The sequence below is a fragment of the Cupressus sempervirens genome, chromosome 3 (assembly GCF_028749045.1).
Source record: "Cupressus sempervirens isolate cs-2001-9-10 chromosome 3, ASM2874904v1, whole genome shotgun sequence".
Taxonomy (NCBI): domain Eukaryota; kingdom Viridiplantae; phylum Streptophyta; class Pinopsida; order Cupressales; family Cupressaceae; genus Cupressus; species Cupressus sempervirens.
This window is the reverse complement of record NC_143120.1, coordinates 39014341-39029195: the sequence shown is the minus strand read 5'-3', so window position 1 is coordinate 39029195 and position 14855 is coordinate 39014341.

Sequence of the window (14855 nt, the reverse complement as noted above, 5' to 3'; positions counted from 1 at the left end):
TACATTTATAGGCATGGGGCTGGACTCAAGCCAAAACTACCCTGCCAAGAGTTAATTGTCTTTTTGAAATAACTAATAACTGAAATTGCAAGAAAACAAAATGGCAAAGAAACTATAGCTAAGCAATTCTTGATCAGGTTGCGCTGTCTCCACCAACCACACCTTTCGCCATCTTCCACGTTTCGTAGGCAGTTGAAAAGGCGGAAATGATGGATTGATGTGGAAGACCAATGTAGGCGAGCTGTTGCTTCCAAATTTCTTTCATCTTCTTCAGTTTAGCAACCTTTTCCAAGTGCTTCAGATTGATAATCAACATAGCTTCAGTGTGTGCCATGTTGGAGAAATCCTGCTTAGATGATGTCTTCTTGTCCTGCCATTCTTGAAACTTCTTTTGGACTTCATTGATTATCTTGTCTGATTGGGCAACGAAGTCATCTTCTCTTTCCATGAACTATTTTACAAACCACTTAAGGTCATTTTGAATAATCTAATGTATAACCTTAAGTTCTTGTAATGCTTCTTTGATTTTAGATACCCTTTGTGCTAGTACTTCATTCTGCCATTCAATGCAATCTTTGATGACATACATGAATTTTTCATCAAGACCAGCTACAGGGCATTCGGCTTGAAATTTCTGCAAACCAAATTCTTGCACATCCTCTAGCGATATTACCACTTTTTCCCAGTTATTCCTCTCCTTTTCGTATCCTTCATTACTTACCTCTACTTTTTGGGCAATGTTTGATATCTCCTTTGAAGCATGATCTAAATGTCCAATGTGTTTTACGGTGTTAAGCAAAACATCTTGGACCCATTCACCTGCTACTTTGGCTTCTGCTTTGCATTTATGCAAATTTTTCAATGATTGCTGATTGGTCGCAGAGGATGCATCAATAATGGCTAACATCTCACGGATTGGCTTTGCTTCAGGATGCAAGATAGCGTTAATGTACTACGCCATATTCTTTATTGTTTCCTTCATCTCTTGCTTATCTTGCCCATCTTTCCATACTCTGTGCGCTATCTTTTTGTTAGAAACTTCAAAGAATTCCATATCTACTTCACGGTTTCCTTTTCCTAAATCAACTTTTGTTATTTGGAAATTTTGAGGCACTACAGAGTCACGAGAGCTTCCATCAAGTGGTGTAGCTATCTCTGCTGCCCATCGACTTGAACTTTTGTCAAAATTGATTCTTGCTTCGGTCCTTGCCTTTTTTACTTTGGGTGCCTTACCAAGGCACTTACTGACCAAATCGTCAATAGGCATAGATATTGGGACTATACTTCTCTTCTTCTCCATTGATGTTTCTAGCCATTTAGGAGTAGTTTGATCCTTTACGGTAGCAGAGGAACATTTAACTAAGGAGAGATTACTTTCCTGATTCTCGGTAGTCATTGGAACATTCTAGGATTCAGGTACATTATCTGCCATAGGTAGGTCTTCTGCTGTCTCCAAGTCCACGGTTATGGTGTTCTTACTTTTGACGGCTAATGCCTTCTTCATGCTTGAGCGGGTTACTCTCCTTCCTTTTGGAGTTTCTTCTTGAACTTGAAGTTGAAGTGTTTTCGAAACTGCTTCAAGTTCAACTTCAAGTGGACCTGCAACAGAATCAGGGACATTTTGATTAGTTTGCTTATGAGCAATCTTTTTATCTTTGCTTCTTGAAGACTTCTTAGAAAAGCTTGGAGTAGCCGCTGCCTTTGATTTTATCCATTTGGCAGTTCTAACTATTACATCTTTGGTATGGGCAGATGCATCATTTTCTTCCCTTTTCTCCCAATCAATCTCAGGGATATGCATGCATTCAATCTGGTCCATGTAAAATTGATCACGTACACCTTCAGAATCATCATCTTTTAGCCCATAGGTATCTAACTCCACATTAAACATGATAACCTGTTTAATGGTCAAGCGTGACCATAGCCTCTTCCTCACTTCAAATTCATTATGACAGTTCGCCCAGAAATCCTCTAATCACATGGAATGAAAGAGAGAGGCCTCATTTTTGACATTGTTTCTAATAAAGCTGGTGTAGTCAAAATCTAACCGAGAGGTGAAAGACTTAAGACATAAGCGGGTTAATGATTTGGCTGACAATATGGCTACTTTCAAACTGGGGCATCTATAATGTCCAATTTCAATCAGGAAGAATACTGAAGAGGATTTTTTGGAAATTTGAAAGGACTCAACAAGAGAAGCAAACTGTCTACACATCTCTGCAACACTATAGAATCTGAACAATAGCGTGGTAATTTCAAAGGCTCACCAGGGAAACCACCCACTCTAATATATGTAAATCTAGGAAATTGAATGAAATAACAACCATAAATTTGCACAACTTGCATGGCTTCTTCTGACATCCTATCGTTTTCTCGGCCTCATAGTTCAAATACCAATTTCCCTAAAAAAACATCATTGACCTTCTTAAACTCTTTGTATGCTGTGTCCTCCTGGAGATCTCTATAATATTGGTAGATAGGCATGTCATCTACCCAAGGCATATGTGGAAGATAGTCCCAATCTTTAGATGTCGCTAGGGTGTAAATCAGATAAGAGGACAAGAAAAATGGACCACATTTGGTAACATCCATCAAGCCCTTATTCAAGTTCTCTGCCATTAGGTCTGACCAATCAATGAATTTTACACCTTCAACTATCTTCTATATGAAGAAGTACATCCAAGACTCCCAGTGGAAAGCATGTTCATTTCCCTTAATTCTATTTAGTAGAAGTACAATGTCTACAATTTCCTTGATGAAATGTTCGATGGTCAATGGTTTAGGCAACCTAGAACCTCCCTTTGTAGGCTTCAAGAGCTAGGACTAAGCAATCTTAGTGTCGTAGCTAGTTTTGTTTGCGGCATACAGGTGCTCAGCTTCTTTGAACGTCCATGGCTCATAGGGTTCTTTATGAGGGATCCTGAGGGTGGGATTGACACTGGTTCTGTTGATTTTGACAACTACTTCCCCCGAGGCTTTCTTAATGCATCTTGAAACAGGGTCATAATGGTTTGCACATTCGAGGATGAGTTCTAGGTATGGAATTGTAGCAGGAAAGGTGGCGGCTTCTAATAAACCACTATCAACTAGCCTTTGGTAGATGGGACTCGACTGGGTGTTCTTGGTTCTTTCAACAACTTCAGATAAATTTTTATTGACCAAAAACGTATCACAAATTTCAGGCAAGGAACTGAGTAATGGCGGCTTCTCTAATTTGGGTATTTTTGGCCGAAAAAGTGTCATGATTGTTATGAAAATAAGTCTACAGGACACGGCTTGAAATACTTTCAAAACAAAGCAAAGCACAATCAAAATGCAAAGGGGAATGGAGATGCACTTACAGTTTGGTAAAGACACGGCCCAAAATTTGCCTTTCTTACCCAAAAGCGTCAAGATTTCTCTAGAGAAGATGAGATGAGTGGAAAAGGGTAAAATGCATGTATTTAAGGAATTATTTGCACAGAGGATCGCAGGGCAGATTTAGCAAGTAAATGCCATCATTACTCGTTCGTGTGACATTCATTGGAAAAGGCACCGCGGGTGTTCTATTTTAAATACCTTGTCAAATCTGCATGTACTTTCCCATAACAAGTAATCATGAAATGACGTTGTTAATACTCCCTCAAATCTCGCTAGACCTAAACACGTACTGCCTTAAATTTCCTCGCTCATGACTTCAGATGCTTTGGGAAAATATTATGCTAGGACCCACCTTGGAATGGCTCAGCAATCTTTGATCTGCATATAAAAATCGTTAGTGGGCAAAACTAACACTGGTATTGAAGTTGAAGTTTTGAGTGATCAGGCTTCGACATCTACTTTGACTTCAAGTTTACAAAGATCGACTCGGGAAAACAAAGTGCACTTATTACATGGCAGGCCAACGAGACTTTGAACCTGAACTTGAAGTAAACTACAACTTCAAGTTCAACTTCAATCGGAAGACTTGGGACCAAAACATGCTAGGGTGCGACAAAAATTATAAGCTCTAATAGCATGAATGCATCTAAAACCTTGATGTTGCAAGGATGCAAATGATTGGATTGGTTTAGTTTCACTTGTTAAAAGATTTTATTTTATTTTTTGCAAATTTTTTGTTTTTAATGGATTTAAGTATGATTTGGGGGTTCATTTTAAGCACTTAAAAAAAAGTGTGTATGATTTTGCTTCCTTAAAAAAAAAAAAAAGGCCAAGATCCCTCAAGAAGAAGAAGAAGAGGTAGATGGAATAGAAGAAGAATATAGACAAGAAGAAGGAAGAAGAATTCCAAGTGCTCCGTCCACCTATATGCTTGAAAAATCTACAAACACTATGAGATAGACTATGAGTTCCTTTGTCTTCTTCATGCTCATGTGGACCTGCAAAATCAATTTATACAATCCTAAAAATCACAAAAACAAGCAAAATTAGCCAAAATTAGCAAATGACATACAAAACTTGACTAAAAAAGCTAATGAAGATGACCCATGCGGGGTCCCACCGGGCGTGCCAAAATTTATATGCTACTTTAGTATGTTAGAAACACTAAATTAAAATAATCAAAAAGCATTTGCATACTAATTTAACATAACTTCATGAGAGACAAAGTGAAGTCCTCAAATGAGAATATGAGCCATGGATAGGCTCTCTCAATGAGGATGATCACTTGATGTAGAGGTGTGTCTAATAGCTAAGATGGCTTGATTATGTATGTATGCTCAAATGCTCAAATGGGCTTCAATGGAAGATTTTTGATAGATTTTGGTGAATGGATTTGATGTAAAAAATAGCTTCTCAAAATGGCATTATGGTTTTACTTTCTAGATTGTGTTAAAATGGCTTGGGAGAGGATTCCTTAAATAGGCAAAGGGCTTGAGGGATCAATGGCTAGGATGCAAGGATGGGAGAAAGCTTATGGAAGGTTTAGATTGAATGAGAGGAGAGCACATGGATTGTGCTTCCTTACAGCCAATCAGGGAGTGACACATGTCAGAGGGTCATTGGTTAGAGCAAGAGGGATTGAGGGGTCAACAAAGGAGGCTGAAAGCTCATAAAGACCCTCATAATGGCTTGTAAGAGCAATGAATGGGCTTGTAAGAGTCATTTATGACTTTGTAGGCTTCATAAAGTTTTATGGTTGGGATATTTGTGAGAGAGTTGAGATATTTTGACTTGGGTTGGATTAAGAAAGTCTTAAGCTTGACTTAGGAATGTGCAAATGATTAAGGCTTGGATTAGGCTTGTTAGAGATGGGCAAGTGGATGGCATTTAATGAGGGTGGGTGAAGGAGGAGATATTTGTTGGCTTTGGCTTGGGTTAGCAAGTCTTAACCCATGTTTAGAGAATGTGACAAGGTTAAGGGGGGGATTAGGATTAGGGTCAAAGATAAGGATTGACATCTTCTAGAAGAGTCTAGGCTTTGGATGAGGATGAAGACTTTCTAGAAGAGTCTAGAACTTTCTAGGATGAGGATAAATAAGGTTTTTAGGAAATAAATAAAGTTTTATTTATTTCAAGGGTTTGGGTTGAGGAGATATTAATTAAAATATTTTTAATAAACATAAGGATTAATATTTAATCTTAATTAAATATTTTGAGTTGGGATTAGGGGTAGGAAATGATGGGATTAGCTTTTAATCGAAATTAAAGAAGAATTAGAAGATTTTGGAAGAGGTTAGTGGTCTTAAGAAAATTGGCCAAGTTTTGGGCAAAAAAATAAATTATTTATTTATTTTAGGATTTTTGGTCAATTTATTAATTAAATAATTAATAAATAAGGAAATAATGTTTAAATAAGATTTAAACATTTTTGGGAGGGATTCCTTAATTAAATATTTTAAATTAAGATAAAGGGATTTAATGGCATACAAAATTAATTAATTAATTAAACAAATAATTAATTAATAAGTGATGATGTCATCAGGGATTTTTTTTCAGAAAATAAAAATATTTTATTTTCTAAAGGATTTTTAGGTGTCTACACTAAGTATTTGTTTTCCACTTTTTGAACTACGTCTTTGGATTGGTGACCCCCTTGCAGTGAATGGAGCATATCCATAAAACATGATGACTAAGTTGGCTGAGAACAAAACTAAGCATGTGCCTACCTATGATGAACTTGTAACAAAAGCATGGATGGCACTAATCTTGATAATATTGGTAGATTTTACACTATTCTTCATAGTGGAGAACACTCCATGGTTTGTAACATTAATTGTAGTGTGTACGGTAGTCATATTATATGCATTTGGTATGTAACCAAGCAACATGCAATAATAGTAATGTCACTAGTCATGACAATAGTAATGACATTTAGTATTTATCGGCTAGTAGTAATGACATTTAGTATTTATTGACCATTTTTTGGAATTGCATATCATTTTCATTTCTTTATAATTGAAATTGTTGTTTGAGAGGATTTGTCATTTGTAATGTAATATAAATATGTGTATATTGAAACATGTCTTAACAAAAGTTTGATTGTGATATAGAAACAGAAAAGGAGAAATGGAGAAGACATAAAGGGGTGTTTGCAAGAAAGCATCTGGTCGATTTGCGGTAGAGATAACATTGCCCAAGCTAAGAAGACAAAAATGGCTAGGAACATTTGACACAACAAAACAAGTAGCCTTTGCATATGACATGGCCAACATGTGAATGAGAGGCAGTAATGCATACACCAACTTTTTCCATGTCAACTGTACACCTCATAATCAACTTTGCAATGTGTAGAGCACTCAGATCTCAACTATAATGAGATCAAATAGGAATAAAACTAAATTCATGAAGTTATTTGAATTGCAAGAACGTACTAAAAAAGTTGAAGAAAGCAAAGGATATATGTCATTTTGCAATGGATCTAAAATATGTCCAAAAGAAAAGTCATATCGAGGTGTTTGGAAATGTTCAAGTCGTCGTTGTGTTGCACAAGTGTGCAATCCTATACAACAAAAGCAAAAATGGCTAGGAACATTTGATACCAAAGAGGAAGTTGCTATCGCATATGATATGGCTGTAATTTCCTTCAAAGGACACAAAACCATTACAAATATTGTGCGTCTAAATACAAAGATACATGAAACAAAAAGTATCTCTCACTTAGAGAAAGATCAACTTGGATTGACCCTTCAAGTTGAACAATGTCCAATATAAATAGAAATAAATGGTCCATTGCTAATGGTCTATACAAATGATCATTTTGGTCATACAATACCTTTCACTGAGAACCAACACTTTCTAACTATGATGCACATGAAACCTAACATCCTTGAAAGTTTTCATAGAAATCTAGTACAAGATCTTTTATGGAAAGAATGTATCAATTCCATATATGCTGCTAACATAGATAACATGTATTCTTTAGAAAGTGACATGAAAATTCACTATCCATTATCTGAATCAACTTATTCTAGTGCAATTGGACAACCCAATTTTTAAACGAGTTATTAGAATATACATCCCTCAAATTTGATAAACTCATGCCCATTGCAACTATTGCCAAGATGCTTCCCCCATGCACCTGTCTCACGAAAAATGGAATTCTGCAATTCTCAACATGGATTCAATTATAGAAAAATATGCTAGTAATGTTCCCAATGAAAATGTTCTTTCATTTCTAAACAATCTTGCTACCAATCCTAACAATATAGAAATGCATGGTGTTAACCATGACACATTTGACTTCTCTAGTTTCCATGTGACATTAGAATATATAGGTCCTAAATATCATGGTCTAAGTGATAATAATGTCATTGAGCTTCACCATTGAATTTATGATTCAAATGGTATAGACATAGAGCAATCTCAACATTATTTCTATTACTTGATGACATAGTCATCATATCATATTTGATGTGGAGATGTGAAGAGAAGGTGAAAAAGCATAAAGATAACATGGAGACATGATCAAAGAAAATAATAGTAGCAATTTTTGTATTCATTACTTGTGTTTTGTATTAGCATTTTTATTTTTTGAATATTTTATCGATGACTATTTAATATTGTGGTGGCAATGTGAAGAGGAAAGGTGAAAAAAACATAAAGATAACATGGAGACATGACCAAAGAACAAAAGGAGTATCAATTTTTGTATTCGCTACTTGTGTTTTCTATTAGCATTTTGTTTTTTGAATATTTCATCAATTAATTCTAATGATGCAACATGTTATGTGTTTTTTAGTCTAGTATCATAATATATCTTTTTCTAATATGCCATAGTAGAAGAGATAAGAAGTATAAGTTTTTGTACTGCCTATATGTCTTTAGGTTACATTTATCATTGTGAAATAGTGTATGCAATTACTCCTCTATAAAAATATCAATGTGGAAGTACACTTTTCTTGTCATGGCAACCGTAGTCCAAATCTAAATCATTCTATGAAAGTTGAATTGTGCCATACTAGATAGTTGTGAATAAATGAGACTAAGTATTGCAATGTATAATATAGTTTCTTATGGCAAGTGTAATTTTAAAGAATAGAAAAATCAAAGTAAATAATCCAAGATAACTGAAAATAGTATATTGAAAAGATGCATCTTGTCATGCAGGAAAGAAATATTCGCATGTAGAAAAGAAACATTGCTCAAGTATACAAGTGACAAGAAAACCAAGGTGGTACTAGTCCTTCCTGAAACATAAAATGATACAAAATGAAATAGAAATTATAGATCTAGAGCATTACAGGCCAATAGGTCAAGATAGAACTTGCAGTATTGACATTGTACTAGAGAATGAAGGACTATGTAGAGTACCAACATTCAAGTACAACATAGGAGACTGCTTATTTGACTCCTTAGAATTCCTACTAAATTATAGATATACATCACTTGAGCTAAGAAATGAGACCATTGATTACTTCTTACAATGCAAATAAGAAGGTGAATCAAAAGCATTGCATTCGTATAGTACAAAACTTCATACACAAACTCTATACAAACTACACCAAGTACATGATCCAGAAACATATTTGCGTAGAATGCAACTTTTTGCAAAGCAAAACATACACAATGGAGAAGTCAGACTATGGAGAGATATATTCTACATTCATTGGTTATCCAAGTGGTTAAAAATACAAATATGCATTTGGTCAACGACAATAGGAAGAAAATACCTGCACTTCAATGAATCAATACAAGAAGAGGCATACTCAATCCTCTTTCATGATACAAATCCTACTATTGGTCACTTTGAACTACTACTGAGATTATGGTCAGAAAGAGTCATCCAACGAGCACATATGTGATATAACAAGCTGAAGAGATTTATAAAAGAGCATAACACACAACACATTGTAGAAGTTGCAAACAAAAATAATATAGGACATGACAAGGTGCACATTAAAAATGTCAAACTAGAAAAACCTAATAGAAAGCATGTACTTCGACTATGTCACCTCAAGAGATTTATTAGAGATTCTCCAAGTAATACTATAAAAAATACAATAGATGCACTTCGACTATGTCATCTTAAGAAATTTATTGGAGATACACAAAATAATACAATGAATGATGCAAACCGGAGCAAGAACGCTCAAAATAAGTCAACATGCACATCTAGAATCCAAAGAAAAAAGAAGAAGAGGGAGGACAATGTCGTCTACTAAAAAAATAAAAACTGGATTGTCACCAATAGAGATATTTGAAACAACAATCCAAGATACACCAAAAACACATGCTCAATTTGTCAACTATTGTGTGTCATGAAAGATATTAGAACAATGAAACAAAAGGAAAAGAACAACTATTATACTCTAATGCAAATAAAATATGAAGCACCAAATAATTTCATCTGCCAAACATGCTTTTTTGCATTGAAACATTTCAAGCTCTCGACATATAGTACACCAAAAAATATTAGAATCAATGAACCAATACAAGATGTGCAAATCCTGTCACAACTAGAAGAATGACTAGTGTCAATGAGAATTGCATTTGCATAAATATGGGAATTTGGATATAAAAGATCACAAGTGGGACTGACAGGTTCTATTATCAATATTCTTGTGAACATGAACATCATGTACAAAATGCACTACCACAAGCAACCAATAGCACAACAACTATTGTCATTGCTCTCAAAAGGTGCCTAGAATACAAAAATGCATTTCAAATAGGAATGGTGTGGCCAAATGTAGTGATGCAAGCGCTCTCAAAACTCACAAGTACACCACTATACATAATGGAAAATGTTAAAATAAAAGATGATTGGAAAGAAGCTCTTGAGATTAATATTGATAATGAAAAGACATATGCAAGTTTCGAAGATGAAACATCCTCTCCAGTTAATGAAAATGCAACACATTCAGACGATGATGAAGAACATAATGAGCCTTCAGAAACTTTGGTACATGGATTCACCGAATCTAAATCCATACATAAAATGCAAGAAAAAATAATTAACGTCACACCTGCACAAGAGCACCACCCAATTGGAATATTCAAAAACAAATATGCTGAGGAAATGAAATTTCCCACATTATTCTTTGGAAAATTACATGACGAAGACATCATTCAAAAATTTTCTTACCAAAAGATTGCACAATGGAAACTGCAATAAAAAAGGTACTTTGCATACCACATAACAAATATCTTCTTCAAGACTATCAAGATATTGGTACAACAGGTACGTTCCACAATGTGGATAAGAATATGAAAGGGACAATTGAAAGGACATAAATTGCAAGCGAAAGATGTTAAGCAAAAACCCAGGTTGGAAAGAATTATCAAATTAGACATTGGATATGTTGACTTCAAAAGAATAAGAATATCTCCAGACTACGTACACCAACTTAAGAAGAATTTTTTTGCAATGACACGCCAACTAGGGCCTCCAATTTTTTTGTTACTTTTACTAGTGCAGAACAAAATTGGGATCCATTATTAAGTGCACTCGAACAATTGCACAATGTGCATCAGTTAAAAATTGAATAACAACAAGAGTATGAAACAAAATATGACAAATTCAATCTGATAAAGAAAGACCCAATGACTTGTGCACAATACTATAGGCACAGAATAGATGCAATGAAAAAATTAATTTTAATTGATGAATCATTTTTTGGAAATGTTGTAGATTACTTCTCAATAATTGAATTTTAGAATCAAGGAAACGAACATGATCATTTTCTACTCTGGGTAAAAAATGCACCAATATATAGAATGGATAGCAATACATCCATCACAGACTTTATCGACAAGTACATTACTTGTACAATCAAACATATAGAGCCTAGTCTTCATACAACTCACAAGCACCACTACACAAAGAGATGCAGAAGACTAAGAAAGATTTCATGCAGATACAATTTTCCTTTTTCACCTCTCCAAAAGATAGTAATACTTGAACCGTTGTCAGAGAAGAATGAAGTAGTAAGTTCAAAAGCAACAAATGTCTTTGCAAAATTAGAAAAGGCAAACTATGACCTATCATACACATTTCAAATGTTCTTAGATGAAGTTGAACTAGTGAAGAAGAATATAGCTTAGCTCTAAGATCAACTCTACAACGATCAACGCTCTTCTTGTGACGAAAGCCATCAGAAATTTGGAACAATAGCTTTGTAAAGAAAATTCCACAACTATGAAAAGCTAATACCAATGCACAATTTGTACTAAATGCATATGTTGTAGCAATGTATTGTAGCTCATACATGACAAAAGTTGATAAAACAATGACAAATACATCTAAAAGAATACGCAATGCCCACCAAAAAGATAGTATTGATGCAATACGAATGATAAAAAAGCTAGGAAATGAACTACTAAATTTACAACAAATGTCATCACAATAAGCAACACACATAGTTCTACCATTGCCACTAAATCATAGCTCAAGAAAGTGCATATTCATAGACATAAGAGATGATCACAATCATACATTTGTACTCAAACGCAATAAAGAATTACTTAAAGAACCTTATGAGTCAGAAAATGTCCTCTCTAAATCCTTAGTGGACTACTATTTAACTCGACCTCCAATCCTTCACAACATATGCCTTGCAAAATTTGTCTCCAAGTATAGCAAAAAGGGCACAAAATACACACGAAAAACAAAACCAAGTATAATACGATTTATTAACTTCAACAAACACATGGACCTAGAAAACTATTGTAGAGAACAACTAATACTCTATGTGCCATTTATAGTCAATGAGAGCACATTGAAACAATGTTTTGCATCATGGGAATAAGCATATTTATACTATCAACAAATAATCATAACGAATTAAGCAAAGTTTAATCATAACACAAATCCTACATGAGGTGACATGGAAAAAGAAGTCAAGGATGTAGATGCTAAAAATGATGACATGGATGGCCAAACCCTCACAGTCAACAAACACAAGCAAATTGAGCAATATGACATACAAAAAGACATCCAACACAAGGTACCCAAGATACAAAGTGACATACGTTATAACACATTTGAAATCAGCCACCATCCATAAATTATGGACAACAATGAGTACTACAAATTGAGGCCAATGCTAAATAGAGAACAACAAACAATTATCAAAGATATTATTAAAAAAAAATGAAAAACAACAAGAATCCGTTGCATCTGTTCTTGACAGGCGGAGCCAGAATTGGAAAGACTTTCACTGCAAAAGTTATATACCAAGCTCTCCTTTGGATTTACAATAAGTACATTGATAGTGATCCCAACAAACCAAAGGGCCTAATAACTGCTTACATAGGAAAAGAAGCACACAACATAGGTGGAGTCACATTACATTCAACATTCCACATACCTTTTATCACATCTAACTTCTTGCCACTCAATAGTAACATACTAGATGCAATTTCAAAGCATTATCATCAGTTACGTGTACTTCTCATTGATGAGATATTATTAGTTGGTGCCACATTCCTATGTTACATTGACAAACAATTGCATGAGATAATGCAAATACCCATTGTATACTTTGGAAATGTCGATATAATTTTCTACCAAGCACAACCAATACTTGACACAGTCGTATTTGAAAATAAAGCAACTATGTCAAAATTGATGCCTTACAATTTTTGGATAGACAATGTTAAAAGTTATTCATCAACACATACAATAAGGCAAAAGGATGAAAAATTCATTAATGTTCTCAACAAAATATGAATAGACATGCAAACAAATGAAGATCTACACTATATCAATGAAAATGCATGAGGAAACCACCATTAGACCCAACACTGCCATTCCTTTTCTATAGAAGAATCAATGTCGATGCTTATAATACAAAAATGCTTGCAATAGTTCCTAGTGAAATGACTGTCCTCAACGCCATTGAAAAACATGATGAAAATAATAGTGCATTGCGCCTACACACACGAACAATTTCACTCCCACATTAAATACATCTCAAACCAAATATTTTGGTAGAATTATATGCAGGAAACTACAACACAAAAGATGATCTAGTAAATGGATCAGATGGCATATTCAAAGCATATACAAAATATAATAATTTTGGCATAGTTTGGATAAGATTTAATGACAATACAATCGGACAACAACAATGCAAGAAACTCGTACAGTGCTATACAGAAAAAAATTGAAAATGACTGGGAACCGATTCTACACATTATTTGACCTACCCAAAAGACATCAGCTAGAAATAAAATTATTGTATGAAAACAATTCTCTATACAGATAGCATGTGCAAGAACAATACACGTCATAAGGGCTTATAATGGAGGCAATGGTTTTTGACCCCACGTGCGTGAGACAACATGGATTAATATACACAACACTATTACGAACTAAAATAATTGACTCATTATTCCTATTAAAACCTCAAACATCAAAAAAATTTAAAATCAAAGAGCGAATACATCTTGAAATGTCTCGCCTACAATCAAGTGCAAAGTGACAATTCGAGAATGATGATACATGTTCTCATAACACACCATCCATGCTATTCTGCACACTAAACACACGTAGTTTAAAGCCTCCCATAAATGACATAACTAATGACTATGATATAATGTTATCTGACATCATATGCATTCAAGAAGTATACATGCAAATCCCTAAAATAAATGACCAATTCCAACATTTCAACAACTTCAATGCCTATCACATACATGGTATAATAACACTAGTCAACGAAACTATAGTCATTTCAAAGATAAAGCAATACAACACAACAAATATAGAATCTATTACAATAACAACTTCGATCAAAAGCAATGAACTAAATATATGTAATCTTTATGCAAGACCTAACACGCCCATTGAAGAATATGCAACTATTGTTCAACAAGTCACCACATATGTCAAACCAAAGACTAATCTATACATTATAGGCAATTTCAATATTGATATGTCAACAAGAAATGCTAGGAAAGAAAATCTTGAAAAGTATATGCAAGACCATAGCATGAATTACATCATAGAAAAAACACAAAATGTATACAACCCATCAATTGATCACATCTGGACAAACTCAAGTAATATATGTTGTTTTTACAAAGCGAAAGCATACTGGATTGACCAGCTTGCTACATTCATAAGGTTCCATACTTCACACTAGATTGCTAATACATAGACAACCAAATACAAAATTAAATAGAAGAACACATACAGTTTTATGTATAAAAAATAATAACTCTAATTTAATAGTATTTATTTCAATGTTCTACATTTTTGTGCAGCACAATAATGGAAGGAAGCAAAAGAATAGGAAAGGGAACACATGTTAAGCAAGAGCAAACAACAAAAAGGTACCAAGTTTTTCTCATCTCCAATAACATGAATTCTCACATGAAAAATGATCATTCAATGAATGAATTTCTAGTATTTGAAGAAATGTTAAATATCAAACCACTATAATACTAAACTAACACCATAATACTTTGTGCAGGTCTAAACTAGGAAGCCC